Genomic DNA, 17,692 nt, shown 5'->3' on the forward strand with positions numbered 1-17,692 from the left:
CCTTTAGAGTAAGCTGAACTGGGCTGCATTACTGAGACAATACTCAGAGTGTTCTACTCAGTGCCCCATGAATTAGAAGGTTTTCAACTGTGGCTGGTGGCCACAGGGGCTATTCTCTGGCTGGTGGGAGCTCTAGGAATGGTTCCCTCTAATCTTTTTGGGTGATTCTTTTTCTGGCCTCATTTCTTTTCCTCACATGCATGTGCTGATCAATACTTCGCTGAAGACCCAAAGATGACACTCTGCAGAGCCCAGAGTTCTCTCCGTGTGCAGCTTTCTTCTCTCCAGTATTCTCTCCTGTGAGTTCTAGGTGCACAAGTGTCCCTGGGACCCCAGCCCCATCCCTCTACACAGGGATATGGCTGTGCTTCACCTGTACTCCGTGTCCCTGTTCCATGGCCTGGAAAGTCTCTCCAGGCAGCAAGTTGGGGCAATCATAGGACTCACCTCACTTGTTTCCATTCAGGAATCATTGTCCTGTGCCACCTGTGCTCCAATGTCTGAAAATCATTGGTTTGAATATTTGGTCTGTTTTTTTACTTGTTTCAGAACCTTAGTTTTAGTGTGCATTTCCTGGAATTCTTGGAATTGTGGATGTTAGCTCTGAGCTTGGCTTTAAAAATCATCTAATTGCATACCTTCCATTTGCTAGTGAAGAAACTGAGATAGGAGAAGGGACGGTGCCTGAGTCTGCGGCAGACCCTGAACTGGGCCACGTCTCCCAACTTGAGATTGAAGTCACTTTGAAAGCAGTGAGCGCCTGGGAGAAAAGAAGGGGCTTAGGGAACTTCAAGTCAAGACTCTTTTGGGTCAGAGATTAAGGAGGCTCTGTTGCTGCCTGTGTCTCACTGTCTTCTTCATTCCAACATCTGCCATGTTTCGTGCAATAATGTTGGCCTCTTGCCTCAATTTCTGCATTGATAATGTAGAGGCTTCCATTCTCTTTGATGCCTTCTACTAAGTCAGTCCCACAATAATTGAAGGATATCATGGAATCTCAGCACCAAGAAGAGGTAGATAGCAGAGCTAGGGTTTGAGCTGAAGCCTCAAGGACCTCCCAAGGGAGCCTGAAGATCATCAGAACCAAGCTATCATTTTATAGAAAAGGAAACTAAAACCTGGGCAGGTTTACTGGTACACTCAGGCAGGCTAAGATCTGGGTGATGCACCTGGACACTCATCTCTGAAAGATACCGGGCTTAAGTCTTACCCAGTCAGCTCTTAAGGGTTTGTATTTTTAATGTATGTTCAGCTCACTGCATCCTTTGCCCACAAGAACCACTCCAAACCCAATGGAACTCGATATCAGCTTTTCCATGTGTTTTTTGTCCATGTTATCTGAACACTTTTAACAGTCGCTTTGCTTGTTCACCCACACAGTGGGTGAGACTTCCCGACAGGAGCCTGGGGTCACTATGAGAGGAAGTTTTTAGAGAGGAGGGCCAAATGTCAGAGAAAGAGGAAGAAGAAGGAAGGAAGCAATGAAAGCAATAAACCTATTTCTCAGGTCATTTTAAAAACCTCTACTCTGGGACATTGAGCAGATAGTATCTATTTTTCTTTGCTTTGGGTATTTTTAAAGACACTGCCCCTCCCCATTTACTTTAATACAATACTAAGCACACATTTCTCAGCACGTAACAAGTCAGGATGTTCCAGGTTTTGATGCACGGGTCAAACTTTGCTTTGCCTTGTTGACCAGCCTTGTTGACAATAGGGCCTTTCATTGCAGGAGCACATGAATCCGGGCAACGTGACTTAAGAGCTGGCTGATGTTCCAGGACAGCACAAAAGAACGGAACTTGTTTTCATGCTATGAGCGCGCAAACCAATGGGCAGTTTTTGGGGTTACTCGTGATTGCTCCTCGGTCCAGAGTTCAGGCAGCAATCTGAGCCACTCAACTGCTCTTCTTTACCCCTCTACCTCTGCAGTTCATTGGGGGACAGAGCTGGGCCAGGATCCTGGGACAGAAGGAGGAGGCGGGCCCAGGAAAGTCCACTTGGGGTAACACACAATTTGTACATAAAAAAGAAATGTTCACCTCTTTGTATGTACCGTAGTAATTATTTCACCTTCTTTTATGAACTTGCACATTTTCAGAGAGAGTTAAATTAAGCAGAGTCTGAAAGTGGAGAATTCTCACATAGATAAAAGAATGGGGACCTGAAATTGGGTCATCAGGAAGTGTCTTGTGGCAAAATACACTTAGTATCGAACTGAAGGAAGAAATATTTCAAACATTTTCTTTAAGGAAAACTTAATGGATGTGACTTAATATTGTCCAGACTGACCTAGCAGCCCGAGGTGGTGCGTTCAAGGACTTTTCATCTCAATCCACAGGAAAAGGGTTCGATTTAGATGAGAAAGAGGGGGCGGGGCACAGCTAGACTGGAGAGGCATCCTGTCCACGGATTAGTCTTCACTCTTCATGTGGGCAGTAGAATGGTAAACGGGACCTTCTTAAAACAGCAGCTCCCAAACACTGGGAGGTTGACGTGCTTCCTAAACCCTCACTGACTCATGATGTTCGGCACAGCGTGGAGCCTCCCGAAAATGGTGCTGATCATATGGAGTTTGTGGAACATCTCCTATGTGTACTACCGGGACTCTACTATCCTCCGTGATCACAATTTCACTGGGGGCCAGTCGCCTAGAAGATCTCACGGGGTGTCCAGTCTTTTGGCTTCCCTGGGCCACATTGGAAGAAGACGAATTGTCTTGCACCACATATAAAATACACTAACACTAACGATAGCTGATGAGCTAAAAAAGAAAATTGCAAAAATATCTCAATGCTTTAAGACAGTTTACAAATTTGTGTCGGGCTGCATTCAAAGCCATCTTAGGCCACATGTGGCCCGTGGGCCATGGGTTGGACAAGCTTGAAGATAGCCATGAGACTACTGATGACAAGAATAAAGGTGGTTTATTGAATCCATACTGTTTACTAGACTCTTCACATGCAGAGCCTCATTTAATGCTCGTAACAATCTCTTGAGGCTGGGACAAGCGTATCCCCCATCTTACAGAGGAAGAAGCCCACTCAGAGAAGCTAAGGAACTAACCCAAGATCACACAACTAGAGTAGGGATTCAAACCCAGACAATGTGGAACCACAGACCACAACTTACCCACCAGCTGTTGTAAGTACACAGGGAAACCAGAGCAGGAGGGCAGAAAAAAGGAGGAGATATATGGGGGTTATAAGCAAGGTGTGGGTTATAAGGAAAGTCAGTTGACATCTTCTATGAATCCCCTGAAACCAGGATGAAGAATTTCAGACCAAAACACTATAGAGAGAGAAAAAAACTCCTGCTCCAAATGAGAGAAGAGAAAGAGTGTTGACGGTAAAATATCAGCGAGATGCTGTGATTTGTGCCTTTTGTCTTTTTCTATCTGGCTCCCCTAGCAACAGTTAAGTAGTAATGAATGTAAATGCTCAGTAACACGCCGGCGAGACTGTTCCACCAGGCGCAGCATCCCTGGTAAACAGAAATGCATGCTAATTTCTGCTCTGTGAAGCATAGGAAACATCACTAGGGGCTGCCCAGTGGAAAGGAACAAAAAGCAGATGGAAAAAATGTTTAAATCTCAAGTTTATGTGAGAACAGAAAAGAAGGAACATGTTGTAAATTATTTTTTGAAATATTAAGCTACTAACAAAATCCTAACACCAAGACAGACAACAGGGGTGGTAAAAGGGGAAGGAGAGACGGAGTCACGATGGAGACGGTTTTGCTACAGCACATCATTTACTGCCACGTTTTTCTGGAGTATCTGAAAATATCAGTCTTGGAAATACCTATGCATTATTTTTTCAGAGGTGTGTGTCTATGGCCTCGGGGCTGGAGCTGGAAAACAAGCTATTGCCGTGAGCTCATGCTGGAGTCTGTGTAAATTGTTTCCTCTCCTTATGTATAATGTTTCTAATTAGGACTGTTACAGAGGATGAACTCTGTGGGCTGTTGAATTGACTCTTTGTGCTCACTGCAAATCTAGGGCTTTATGCCTGCCCATGCTTGGGCCGACCTGCTTCTTAGAGGCATCGCTAAATGGGGAAGGTGACCCTGTCCTGCTTCCTGATGTCTGATATCAGGGCTGTTGGGGAAACACCCAAGAGATCTGCTGTCACCCCTGGAGTGAATAGATACATGACTCTGGTTTCTAGATGCATAACTCTTGTTTCTAGTTGGCCCTTTTATCCAATTATACCTTTAATAAACAAAAGTCCATTTTGAGGTCCTTTCTCTAAGAGACAACTATTTACCTAAAAGTTGTAGGGTGAGCAGTAGACACTAGTTCCTCCCTCTGCATCAAGAATTTAAGAAATGGCCTGGGCACAGTGGCTCACACCTGTAATCCCAGCACTTTGGGAGGCCAAGGTGGGTGGATCTCTTGAGATTAGGAGTTTGAGACCAGCCTGGCCAACATAGTGAAACCCCATCTCTACTAAAAATACAGAAATTATCTGAGTGTTGTGGTACATGCCTGTAATCCCAGCTACCCGGGAGGCTGAGGCAGGAGAATCATTTGAACCCGGAAGGTGGAGGTTGCAGTGAGCCAAGATTGTGCCACTGCACTCTAGCCTCGGTGATGGAGCGAGACGCCATCTCAAAATAAATAAATAAATAAATAAATTTTAAAAGAATTTTGGAAATGTTTAGGGAAAGTGGAGTAGGACTCTGCTTCCCCAAGATGCTGAGGTTTTGCAGAGAGGATGTGACCCAGAGGGTATGAGTCTCCCCGGCTTGGACCCACTCCTGCTCCCGACCTCTGACATGTTTCTAGGTCAGACACACTTAGAAAATTAATCCTCAGCCATCTGAGTAGCTGACTATCAGCAGGCAATTCCCTTCCACCGGTAAAACTTCAGTCAGCTACGCTGGGTGATGCATAGAAATATAGTATTGGCTTGGCTTAGAGGTCTCCAGACACTTGGTCCCAGAGGACCAAGTAAAGGTTGCTTGTTAATCTAGTACGACATTCCCACTGTGGGACCTGTTAGGCTCCACACTGAAGAGGTGCCAGGAATTCAAGGAGAGTGGAGGCTGGTGCTGAAAAGCTTCCCCCAGTGATTCTGAGGGGGTGATGGTGGTGGTCTTGGGCAGGCTTCCCATTGTGTCAGGCCCATGGTCACTAATTCTTGTCCAGACCTGCAGAGCCAGAATAGCCCAGCCCACAGAGCAGAAGCCACAGTGTAAGAAGCCCAACCTGGGCCAGAAAGCCTGACGATGTCAGAAAAAAATCCCTATCAGTGTGATGCCATGGAAACCCTAGACAGCAGGCAGATCTTTCTGCCTACGAGCCCATTGGCACCTCCCTGGGAACTGGGAGCTGAGTAGGGAGGTAAATCCCGGAAGCCAACAGAACACAGGTTTCATGGAGAGCCTGGATGCAAACCAGCAGTAGAGGACTGCTGCTCGGCACTGTGGAGGTGCTCATGCCTTGCACCTGGTGGTTTGCCAATGGACAATTTCTCCATGACCTAGTTTTCTACCTGGTCTGAAATGAGGAAAAATAAGTACAGCATAGCAAGTTTTTCATTAAGCTAAATTTGTTCTATTTAAAGAACTGCCATTTGTTCTGGAACTATGTCCTTTCTATTTTTTTTGGTGGAAGAAAAGTACTTTTAAGAAACAGATGTGACAATGTGGTAGTGGATGACAACATTTTTTGGTGTTGCTTTTTAATATTTCTATTTTTCAAAATAAAACCTGGCAACACTGTGTTAGTCCTCTGTTTTGTTTGTTTGCATGCTTGCTTTTGCTTCTGTGTGTGGCGGATTAGGGATGGACACAAACTCTTTGGAACTTTTCATACTGAAAGGTGCACCTAATTTGCCTTCTCTTAAATCTAGGCTGGCCTTAGTGACTTACTTGACTAATAAAATGTGGTGCGCATGACCGCGTAGGTCTTCTGAAACTAGATCACTGGAAGCCCTGCAGCTTCCTTTCCAGGCCTCTTGGAACACTTACTCTTGGAACCCAGCTGCCATGCTGTTAGGAAGCCCAAGTGGCCAAGGCAGAGGCCCAGACAGAGAGGAAGCAAATACCTACATGTTTTGCTTTGGTTAATCACTCCAGTAAAGTTACTAAAAGACACAAACCACAACAATTTTTTTTCTTTCTGAGACAGAGTCTTGCTCTGTCACCCAGAGCTGGAGTGCAGTGGTGCAATCTTACCTCACTGCAACCTCTGTCCCCCTGGGTTCAAGCAATTCTCCTGCCTCAGCCTCCCGAGTAGCTGGGACTACAGGCACTCGCCACCACGCCTGGCTAATTTTTGTATTTTTAGTAGAGACGGGGTTTCACCATGTTGGACAGGCTGTTCTCAAACTCCTGACCTCGTGATCCGCCCACCTCGGCCTCCCAAAGTGCTGGGATTACAGGCATGAGCCACTGTGCCCAGCCCACAACATTTTTAGAGACAAAAATATCTACATTACATATTCTACTTTACAGATTATGTGGCTTTTAACAATGCTCTATTTTTAAATCTCATCATTTCCTTTAATTACACATTATTATGTTTTCATATGCGTATGTGGTACAAAATTCAAAAGGTACAAAAGAATACAATGAAAAGTAAGTTTTCTTTTCATCCCAGCCACCCAAAGGTAACCAAAGTAGTCAGGTTCTTGTGTATTCTCCCGAAGATACCAAGCCATATAAAAATATATATACATCTATTTTTTTATTTTTAATGAAGGCCAGCCCCTGCACTGTGGTTGTTTCACCAATAATACTATCCTGTGAGGCCTCTCAAGAAACAGCCTCCTTTCTGTTGGCCAGGTGAGAGCATGTTTCCTTGTATAATACTTTTTTTATGCAAATAGAAATTTACCATACCCAGTGTTCTGCTCCTCACATTTCTTACCTAACAATAAATTTGGGAGATAAATAACTTATCATCTCTCTTGTCATAACTATATTCCCTATCACAGCACCTTCTGCATGCAACAGGTGCTCAGTAAATGCTTTTTAGCTAGTGGTAATGACAGTTTCCTGTTGAGAATTGAAGTATGGAAAAGCTGTTTACAACCATAAACCACCATAGAAAGGTAAGCAATTGTCACGACTGTGTGTAGCTGCTATGAAATGAAGTAGGTCCTGTGTTGATCAATGTTCCTTCTGTTTTAATGGCCAAACTCAAACTAGAGTGTCCACTTCTTCCTCTGGGTTCTACGCTCAGCAAAGCGGAGGCTGTCAGTCCAGACAATACTATTTAACAGAAGCCAGAAGGTGAACTTCCTGTTAAGTCAAGCTCATAAAGACACAGAGAAGGTGAAATGGTTGGGGCAGAAAAGGACCTCAAGAGAATTGTTTATTTACTCTAGAGGAGACACTGCAGAGTGACTTTTATACCCTAAGGGAGCCTCAAACAGGAAGGAAAGGGCTAGAACCACAGGAAAAGTAGAGTGAGCTTCAGAAAGATCTCTGAGCCAGGTGCGGTGGCATGCACCTATAGTCGCAGCCAATGGGGAGGCTAAGGCAGGAGGATCTCTTGAGCCCAGGAGTTCAAGGTTGCAGCAAGCTATGATCACTCCACTGCACTCTAGCCTGGGTGGCAGAGCAAGACCCTGTCTCCGAAAATAAAAATAAGAATAAAAAGATCTCTGGGATAGCACTATGGACTGCAGCCTCCACCCCAACATTTTGGCAGGATCCCCCTACCTCTGCTAGCACATATGGCCCTTTTGTAGGATTGAGGCAGACCCAGCTGAGAGGACTCAGGTATTCAGTGGAGGAAGGCTTTGTCCCAGGACAAGACTTCAGTGCAGGGCGCCAGCTGGATTTCAGCCCCACTAGCCCCATCCTTGTGCAAAGTGCGAACTCCCACCCCTAGGCAAAGGGTCGTGTCCCTTCCCCCAGGTGTCATTCATTTGTTCATTAGATATATATGTATTGATACCCACTACATGTCATGCACCATACTAGGTACTGGGAACACAGCATGAACAAGGCAGGCTCCCAGCTCATAAGGAGTTTATTTCCTAATGGGAAAGGTACAACAAATCTGCAAGAAAGGCAATTTCAGAGTGAAAAGTGCAAAGAATGTATATGGGATAACCTGAGAGTGATGTGAGGGTGGTGGGCAGTGTTTGGCCAGAGTAGTCAAGAAAGGCCTTTTTGAAAAGGAGACCCCTCAATTTCCAGGCTCCAGGCTGGAGTCCTTTGAGACTCTTTCCCCTCCTTTTCCATCCCTCAAGTGGGTTTGAGCCAGGGTCTTATGTTTCCTGGTGGAAACAGCCTCCAAGATAGCCCCTAATGAGCTTCCTTCTTGGTGTCCATGCCCTTGAGTAGTCTCTTTCCACATAGACTCAGGGTTGGTCTGTGTGGCCAATAGAACACAGTAGAAGTGATGGTTGTCACTCCCAAGGCTAAGTCATCAGAGACTTCATGCTCCCCTGCCCTGCCCTCTCTGTCTGTCTCTCTCAGGTTGCTTGCTCTGGGGGAAGTGAGCTGCTGTGTTATAAACAACCACATGGCAAGGAACTGAGGCCTCCTGCCAACAGCCATGCACATAAGTGAGCTTGGAAGCAGATTCTGCAGCCCCAGTCAAGGCTTCAGATAACTGAAGCCCCAACTGACGTCATGATTACAACCTCATGAGATTCCCTGATTCAGAACCATCCAACTAAGCTGCTCTCAAATTCTCTTTTTTTCTTTAATGAATGAGGCAATTTATTAACCCAGGATCATTTGTTTTAATGCTTCTTGTTGGCAGCTGCCACCTATCCAGTGATTCTGTCCAGATCTTTCTGACTCTGAGGTGTCAGTTTGTGGCCCCTATCTTGGTCCTTTTCCACCATTTTCAGCCCCTCCAGGGCTTGGAGGACCCAGTGGGCCACACTCTTGGAGACTCGGCTGACGTGGCTGGGCAAGACACCATTTATCTGACATTCCCCATAGATCTTGGTCATGGAGCCAACCCCAGCGCCACCTTGGCGGTATAGGTGCTACGTTGTGGAAGCAGCTCATGTGTAGAACCACTTCTCATCTCAGAGAGTAAGCTCTTTGCGCTTGGCCAGTTTGGTGGTATCCACCCATTCAGGGACTTTCAGCTTCCTGGACTTTTTGAGGAGGGCTACCGGAGCTCTGATGAACTTCTGCTGATTCATGTCTTCTACAGTAACTCCAGGAATCATGACACCTCTGCGCTGCCAGCCAGGGGAACAGCTGTTCTCAAATTCTCAAAAGAACACTTGTTATTTTAAGCCACTAAGGTTGGAGGTTGTTTGTTACACAGCACTAGATAACCAATACACAATAGATAGCCCTTACACATCGATCTCACTGCACCCTGCAATCCAGACTTCCTTGTCTCCTGTGTCCTGTCCAGCATCTAGCCTGCCCAGTACTCAACTACAGCATCTAGCCTGCCCAGTATTCAACTGTGACACCATCCCAACCCCCTCAAAGACCATCCCCCACCCCATATTTCTCAATCACCTCCAGGAAAAAGGTTAAAGCAGCCTGGTTTCTAAGTCTGTCCATAAATCTAATTCCGCAAGCATTTATTGCAAATTTTTGATGTGTTTAGCTTAGTGTTTCATGCTGCAGGGAAAACACAAGAACTAGTTATTATAGTCCCTGTCCTTGGTGTTGTTGGTAAGATAGACTAATGTCTCTGAAACAATCAGAAGACAGTGCAGAATAGTTAATCAAAGGCTTGTGGGGTTGACAGAAAGTGTTAAGTGAGAGGTTGGAGAGCTCCATGTTGGCCAGAGGTGGGGAGCAGGGAGAAGCTGGGGCCTGGGTCAGTCCAGCACAGGCAAGGGAAGAAGGGTAGGGCCCAGACAAGCAGAGGGGCTGAGAGCAGAGGTCGGTTTAGAGAAACAAAGCCTGGGCCAGCTGAAGATGTAGAGGGCCTTGAAAGCCTGGTGGAAGAACCCAGCAGGTGGAGGTTGCAGAATTCACTGCAACCTCCGCCTCCTGGGTTCAAGCAATTCTCCAGCCTCAGCCTCCCTGGGTTATAAATTGGGTGGATTTATAACCCAAACCAGTGGGCAATAAACAGTGCTGTGAACCTATTTAGATCGATGAGATTAAAGGTAGGGAGTGAGATGGAAAGAAGATTGAGAGGAAAAGAAGGTGGGAAAAGAGATCGGGGCTGGGGCAAAATGAATTTGGAGTGATTTGCCATCACTGAGATGTGAGCACCTGAAGCTAGACAGCAGGAACAAAACCAGGGGCATTGCTCTGATTTGAGGCTGCACAATTGAGGTGTCACCCCCACCCCAGGCCTGGCAGCCACCTCTTACCTGGGGGAGCATAGATTCTATGAGACTGGAGTCAAGAGCAGGTCAGGCTCCTGCTGAGTCTATAGGAGAGGTGCTTAACCCTCTATGGACACCTGGGGAGATGTGTAAGGACACTTGGGGGCCAATTTGAAGCACTTTAGCATAATAGTCTAGTGCAGAAACTGACAGACCACCTGGCTCTACCCCTCACAGACTGAGGGACCTTCAATCAGTCACTTAACTCCCCAGAGCCCCATAATCCTCATCCAAACATGAAGGTAATGAGAGTACCTACTCCACAGGGTTGTGGAGATTCAGCAAAATGAAAAGCACTTAGAACGGTTAACTTCTTTGTTATGCAAATGTTCTTGCACTGACCTGGGTTGCAGTTTAGGCATAAACATTTTTAGATTCCTGGGTACAGCCAAGATTAAGAATCAAAAATTCAGCCACGCACATTAGCTCAAGCCTATAATGTCAGCACTTTGGGAGGCCGAGGCAAGAGGATCACTTGAGTCCAGGAGTTTGAAACCAGCCTGGGCAACATAAGGAGACCCCATCTCTATGAAGAATAAATAAATAAACAAACAAACAGAAATAAAAATGTAGCCGAGCATGATGGTGCTTGCCTGTAGTCCTAGCTTCTTGGGAGGCTGAGACGGGAGGATTACTTGAGCCCAGGAGGTCAAGGCTGCAGTGAGCCATGATTGCACCACTGCACTCCAGCCTGGGTGATAGCACAAGACACTGTCTCAAAAACAAACAAACAACAAACAAAAATAAAAAACAACAACAACAGGCCAGGTGCAGTGGCTGGTGCCTGTAATCCCAGCGCTTTGGGATGCCAAGGTAGGAGGATCACTTGAGCCTTAGAGTTCAAGACTAGCCTGGGCAACATAGGGAGACCCCGTCTCTACAAAAAACAAAAATAATTTAAAAAAAAAAAAATCAGAAATCCACAAGGACAAAGAACTCACCCCCCCATCCTTCCTACCATCCTCCCTACCATCAGAATAGGAAGTTAAAACTATCACTTCAGACATGCTCTTTGATTCAGATGAAGGTGAGACTTGGCTAGATTATGGCTTTGACTCAGAACCATGGGCAAAGTTCATGGTTTGGGAGTTTCTGCAGGAAGCTTGGGGACGTTCCGCTGTTTTAGCTGAACTTGACTCTGAGTTCCAAGTCTATGAAATTCCAAAACTCAAAGCAAAACAAAGGCACCCTCAAGGTTAGGGATCATATGCTATCCATCTCCACCCCCTGGCACCCAGCGTGGCACCCACACTTGCTGGTTGGCTGGAGGAGCGAGGCAGGCCTTAACTCGGTTGTTGTACAGAGCTGACTGGTCTCAGATATGGACCACAGAGGGTAAATTTGATGAAACAAAGACAAATCCATAAAGGAAACAGGCTTTGTGCCATTTAGGAATGCAAATTAGATTTTCTTCATTGCTGAAGAATTCTCATACTGCTAAACCAGGAATATTCAGACACCCACCTTCCACCCCCAGTTTAGGATATTTATGTTAACGGAAGACTCAGAGGGAGATGACTTTTTGGGTCCTTTGAGTTGGTACAATGCAGATACAGGTGCCATATTTAAAGCACACCTGAAACAGGTGGGCAGCCTCCCAACACCCTTCAGGCCAGTGCTTCTCAAACACTGATGCACACGCCACTCACCAGGGGAGCTTGTTCACATGCAGAGTCTAATGCGGTAGGTCTGAGGGAGAGCCTGAGATTCTGCATTTCTTTCTTTCTTTTTTTTTTTTTTTTTTCTTGAGACAGAGTCTCGCTCTGTCATCCAGGCTGGAGTGCAATGGCGTGATCTCGGCTCACTGCAACCTCCGCCTCCTGGGTTCAAGCAATTCTCCAGCCTCAGCCTCCCGATTAGCTGGAATTACAAGCACCCCCACCACCACCACGCCCGACGAATTTTTGTAATTTTATTAGAGACGGGGTTTCACCATGTTAGCCAGGCTGGCCTCGAACGCCTGACCTCAGGTGATCCACTCACCTTGGCCTCCCAAAGTGCTGGGTTTACAGGCATGAGCCACCCCACCCAGCCGAGGTTCTGCATTTCTAACAGGCTCCCGGGAGATGGTGATGTTGCTGGCCCAAAGGCCAGCACGTTGAGTGGTGAGGCATCAAAGTCCACTTTGGGACGGAAGCCAGCCCAGGTTTGGCGTATCGCCTGGATAGTAGCCCCGACTTGGGTTAAAAGAATTAACAAATCCCCGCCCACTGGTCACATATTTATCATTTTTTCTGCCTTAAAAATATCCCCGCTGGGTGTGGTGGCTCCAGCCTGTAATCCCAACACTTTGGGAGTTTGAGGCAGGAGGATCGCTTGAGTCTAGGAGTTGGAGACCAGCCTGAGCAATATAGTGAGATCCTGCCTCTACAAAAAGTAAAAAAATAAAAAATTAGCCAGGCATGGTGGCATGCACCTGTAGTCCCAGCTACTCAGGGGGCTGAGGTGGGAGGATCACTTGAGTCTGGGAGGGCAAGGCTGCAGTGAGCAGTGATTGTGCCACTGCACTGCAGGGTGGGCCACAGTGCAAAATCTTATCTAAAAAAAAGAAAAAAAAAGAATCCTTAAAGTTGAGAGTCTGAACAGTTTTAATTATCTAATGGGCTCACTGGATTTTTACATTGTCCTTGTCACTTCTGGTGTGGTTTGGCATTTTGAGCTTTGCTGACTCTGAAATACTCTCTGTAACTGGGAAGGACATAACCATGAACACTCACCCTGCTTGCTGCATAATCAGGGGTCTCCTTGAGCTCCAGGGCTAGGACAGACCTCTGGGTTGATGATTTAACTCTAGGGCTGGTTAATAAAGGCCCAGCTGAATCTGGAGCCTTGCCCCATGTCTCACAGCTGGTGGAAGAGCCAGGAAGATCTGAGTTGTGTTTTCCTGGTATGCTGTTTGGTGGTGGTGGTTTATATAATATCCTGCTTCCATCTCAGGGCACTGGTTTAGTTCAGGAAGCAAACTGGCTCCTTTTCAGGGACCAGAGTCCAAAGAGTAGCCAGTGGTTATCTCAAAATGCCAGGTGAGAAGATGGGAAATGAATGTCTGGCCTCAGACATTTCACCCCACCCTGGGTGAGATCTATTAATATTACACTCTCTCAGCACCGCACTGAAAGCACTCTCACAGGGTTAACGAGAATGTCAAGCCAGGCTCTAGGCAGAGTTATAGCTAGGCACTGACCAGGGTGTGCTGGTGCACTTTGACCCACTTCCCTGCAGTTGCTCGCTAACTGAGAGTCACGTAGCATACAGACCACCTGCTCCCTCATTGTTCCTATAGAGAGAATCTGTGACACTGGACCTTTTTACTAAAAAATTGCTTAAGGTATTTTTCAGATCCTGCATTCCAGCAGAATGCCTGACGTCAACGAGTCTGCAGAACGCCAGCCCCAAGGTGTCAATCCAGCACAGAAATGTGATTCCTTCATCTCCTTGTCCCATAACTGCACCCATCACTTCTCGACCAATCAGCAATCCCTAGCTCCTCAGCCCCCTACCCACCAAAATTCACTTAAAAAGTCCAGTCTAAAACTCCTTAGGGAGGCAGATTTGAGGTTCCCTCCCACCCCCTTGTTTGGCTGCCATATGATTATTACACTGTTTCTCTGCTACAACTCCCACCATTTCTGTGTATTGGTCTGTTACTGTCCGATGTGCAGTTGAACCTGGTGGTCCTATAACAGCACCTCTTCTTTAAGCACTGTGTACCATTATTTACAGTACAATTATTGATTAAAGTCTAAATGTCCCTCATTTAGACTAGAAGCTTCCTGAGGGCAAGATCAGTGCTTCTTTGTATTCACCATTGCATCTCCATCACTTGATGCAGCACATAGCAAGTGGGTGTTCAATACACATGTGCTGAATAAATAAATAAATGCACAAGAGCCAAGCCTTATGCCATATGCCAGTCATTATTCAATTGTTTATATGGGCCGGGCGCGGTGGCTCATGCCTGCAATCCTAGCACTTTGGGAGGCCAAGGTAAGCGGATCACTTGAGCCCAGGAGTGGGAGACCAGCCTGGGAAACATGGCAAAACCCTGTCTCTACAAAAAACTCAAAAAATTAGCTGCGTGCAGTGGTGCACACCTGTAGTCCCAGCCACCTGGGAGGCTGAGGTGGGAGGATCTCCTGAGCCCAGGAGGTCAAGGCTGCAGTGAACTGTGATCACACAACTGCACTCCAGCCTGGGCAACAGAGTGAAACCATGTCTCAAAAAATTGTTTATAAATATTTACTCTTTCTATTCTTACAAGCTTATGAAAACAGGTGGTATTATTATCCCTTTCACATAGAAGGAAACTAAGACAGAAGGTGCATAAGTAACTTGCCCATGATTGCACAGCTAATAAACGCCTAGCACCAGAGCCTATCTTCTTAACTGCTGCATGATTCATTGCCTTTAGACAATTGAATTTAGACAGCTGCCTGAAGAGTGAGGCTCAGGTGGCAAATAAAGCAATATGCGCTTGCAGAGCCCAGAAGACAGAAACATATGCAAGACCAAGGACACGGAAGCAGAGTGAAGAAGCAGGAAGACAGTCTTGGCTCTGTGAACAAGGACACAGGTGCTGGAATCAGAAGACTTGACCTTTAAGCCATCTCGGTTTCTTCATGTGTGTCCTGGCCATGGCAAAACCCTAGCTAAAGAGATTCTGAGGTGACAAGGGGTGGGGAGTGATATTTAGGACTTGCAAAGAGAGGCCAGAAGGAAGTCAGGCAGCCTCAAGGGAGTCAGGGCCTTCTCCACCACCACAGTTGGGCTCAGGGAAACTGCTGACACACAGGCACACTAGTGACTCCAGGCCCTGCCCTCAGCAGCTTCCACATCCTCCTTGCGGGCACCTTGTCACCTTGTCATCTGCTGTCCCAGGGCAGCTCTCAGTCTCCCTGCCTGCTTCCTCCCGCCCAGTGCTTCTCACCTCTCTGACTTTTTATTTTATTTTTATTTTTTAGAGACAGGGTCTTGCTCTGTCATTTCACTCTGTCACCTAGGTTGGAGTACAGTGGCATGATCACAGCTAACTGCAGCCTTGACCTACTGGGCTCAAGTGATCCTCCCCCATTAGCCTCCCAAGTAACTAGGACTATAGGTGTGCATCAACACGCCTGGACAATTTTTTTAATTTTTTATAGAGACTGGGCCTCACTATGTTGGCCAGGCTGGTCTCAAACTCCTGGGCTCAAGCAGTCCTCTCGCCTCAGCCTCCCAAAGTGCTGGGATGACAGGCGTGAGCCACTGCACCCGGCCTAATTTTGTTTTTTGGTAGAGACAAGGTCTCAATATGTTGGCCAGGCTGGTCTGGAACTCCTGAGCTCAAGCAATCCTCTTGCCTCAGCCTCGTAAAGTGCTGGGATTATAGCTGTGAATCAACCACACCTGGCCTCATTCTGACTTTTGTCCGAGGGACATCCTTCACGTTACTGTTCCTCCTGCTGAATCAGGCCTGACACCTTCTCACTTATGAGTGGGAAGCTCACTACTCTTGTGGTGCTGAAGGGGCCCTGCAGTGTGGTACCTTGTGTATGAAGTCAGCCATATCACCTGATAGAGTTGCTTATACTGCCCAGAGTCCCCAGGAATCTTAACTTGTTCTTTGGCAGAAATATAGACATGGGTTTTAGGTCTGATGAAAGATGGCATCCAAACACAGGCAGAATCGTGTAGGCAGGAGGCCTCCGTTCAGACACCTAGAACTCTCAGCAGGCTGCTCCCTGAACTGGCTCTGTATCAATCGCTGCATTTTAGTTCGAACTAACTCCAGCCTATGGTTCTCCTCTCCTGCAGTTAGCATTTTAGACTTTCTGTCTCTAATGTAAGTAAATACTTTTTGTTAAAGGAATTTGGGGCATCGTCAAGTACGTGAGGAGGCACACAGGGCCCAGGGAGGGAGGGATCCCACATTGCTCAGGCCCAGGGATACCCAAGCCTGTGACTGCGGGTTCTCACCAGCATCAGCTCAGTGAGTTCTGCCTCAGCTGTCCCAACAGTAAGTCTCCACACCTGCCCACTCTGTTACAGACTGAAGCAGGGGAAGAAGTTGTGTCACCAGAACTCTGAGCCAGAATTTTGGGAAAGATGGCAGATTGGTAAGGAAAGAAATTACTCAATTTATATCACCCATCATTTCCTTTTTCAAATTGCAAAATAAAATAGGAAATAGAATAGAAAATTAAATAAAATATCCCTCTTGGTGATTTTGGAGGTAGACCAGTTCTGGTTTCCTGCCAGCGGAGATTACCCTTCCCCGTGGCACAGTAGTCTCATTCAGCTTTTGGTACTAGAGTAACTATTTAGAATAAAGTCCAAGGTCCCAGCTAAGAACAGAGAATGAGGAAAAACTTATAAATTTCTTTTTTCTGCACATGCCATGCCATTTACAAACATGGCCACTTTGATGACTTCCTCACTGCTTTGCCCTTGAAAAAGGAGTTATTATAACATACCTTCCAAATGACAAAACCTGATTGTGTCCTTGTGCAAATGTCCCTGTCATGCAGGGGAGGTGGTTCCTCTGTGTGATTGGGGCCTCAGAGGCCCCTGCTTGTCACTGAGGACTCTGCTGGACCCCTGCTTGGTCATGGGACAGATGAGGGGGCATCCTGCTACATTTGCTGTTTTTAATTTCATGCTTTCATCTTTTCCTTATGGATCACGAGGTCAAGAGATCAAGACCATCCTGGCCAACATGGTGAAAGCCAGTCTCTACTAAAAATACAAAATTTGGCTGGGCGTGGTGGTGCACGCCTGTAGTTCCAGCTACTCGGGAGACTGAGGCAGGAGAATCACTTGAACCCAGGAGGCGGAGGTTGCAGTGAGCCAAGATCATACCACTGCACTCCAGCCTGGGCGACAGACCAAGACTCCATCTCAAAAACAAAAACAAAACAAAAAAGAGAGAGAGAGAAATGTGTTCTCTTTTACCCAAATCAGCATTTCCACTCACTGTGGAAAATATTGGAAGAAATATTTGGAAGAAATATTTCTCCAGAAAATATTGGAACTCCAGAAAATATTGGAAGAAAATTCATTGTATTTCTTTTAAATTGCAATATTTAAATTATCATTAAAGAACTAAACCATGTTCATTATTGAAAATTTGGAGGAAAAAGACTCCCCATAATTTCATCATCCAGAGACAAATTATTCATAATTTAGATTACCAAGATAAACCCCTCTAGGTTGTGATGTATTATCTTTTTATTTATATTGCTGAATTTGACTTGTTAATATTTTGTTAAGGATTTCTGCATCTATGTTCATGAGGAATTTGGGCCTATAATTTGATTTTTTTTTGTAATATCTTTTTGTAGTTTTGGTGTTAGGGTATCATTGCCCTAATTAATTGAGTCAAGATGTGTTTCTTCTGCTTTTATATTCTGGGAAAGACTGTAGAATTGGCATTA

General features: G+C 46.0%; 1 pseudogene; it reads right to left on the reverse strand.

Moving 5' to 3' along the window:
* Positions 1 to 8,708: 8,708 nt before the first annotated feature.
* Positions 8,709 to 13,552, reverse strand: LOC100980674 (small ribosomal subunit protein eS19-like; annotated as a pseudogene).
* Between the last annotated feature and the right edge of the window lie 4,140 nt (positions 13,553 to 17,692).

The sequence above is a fragment of the Pan paniscus genome, chromosome 5 (assembly GCF_029289425.2).
Source record: "Pan paniscus chromosome 5, NHGRI_mPanPan1-v2.0_pri, whole genome shotgun sequence".
Lineage (NCBI taxonomy): Eukaryota > Metazoa > Chordata > Mammalia > Primates > Hominidae > Pan > Pan paniscus.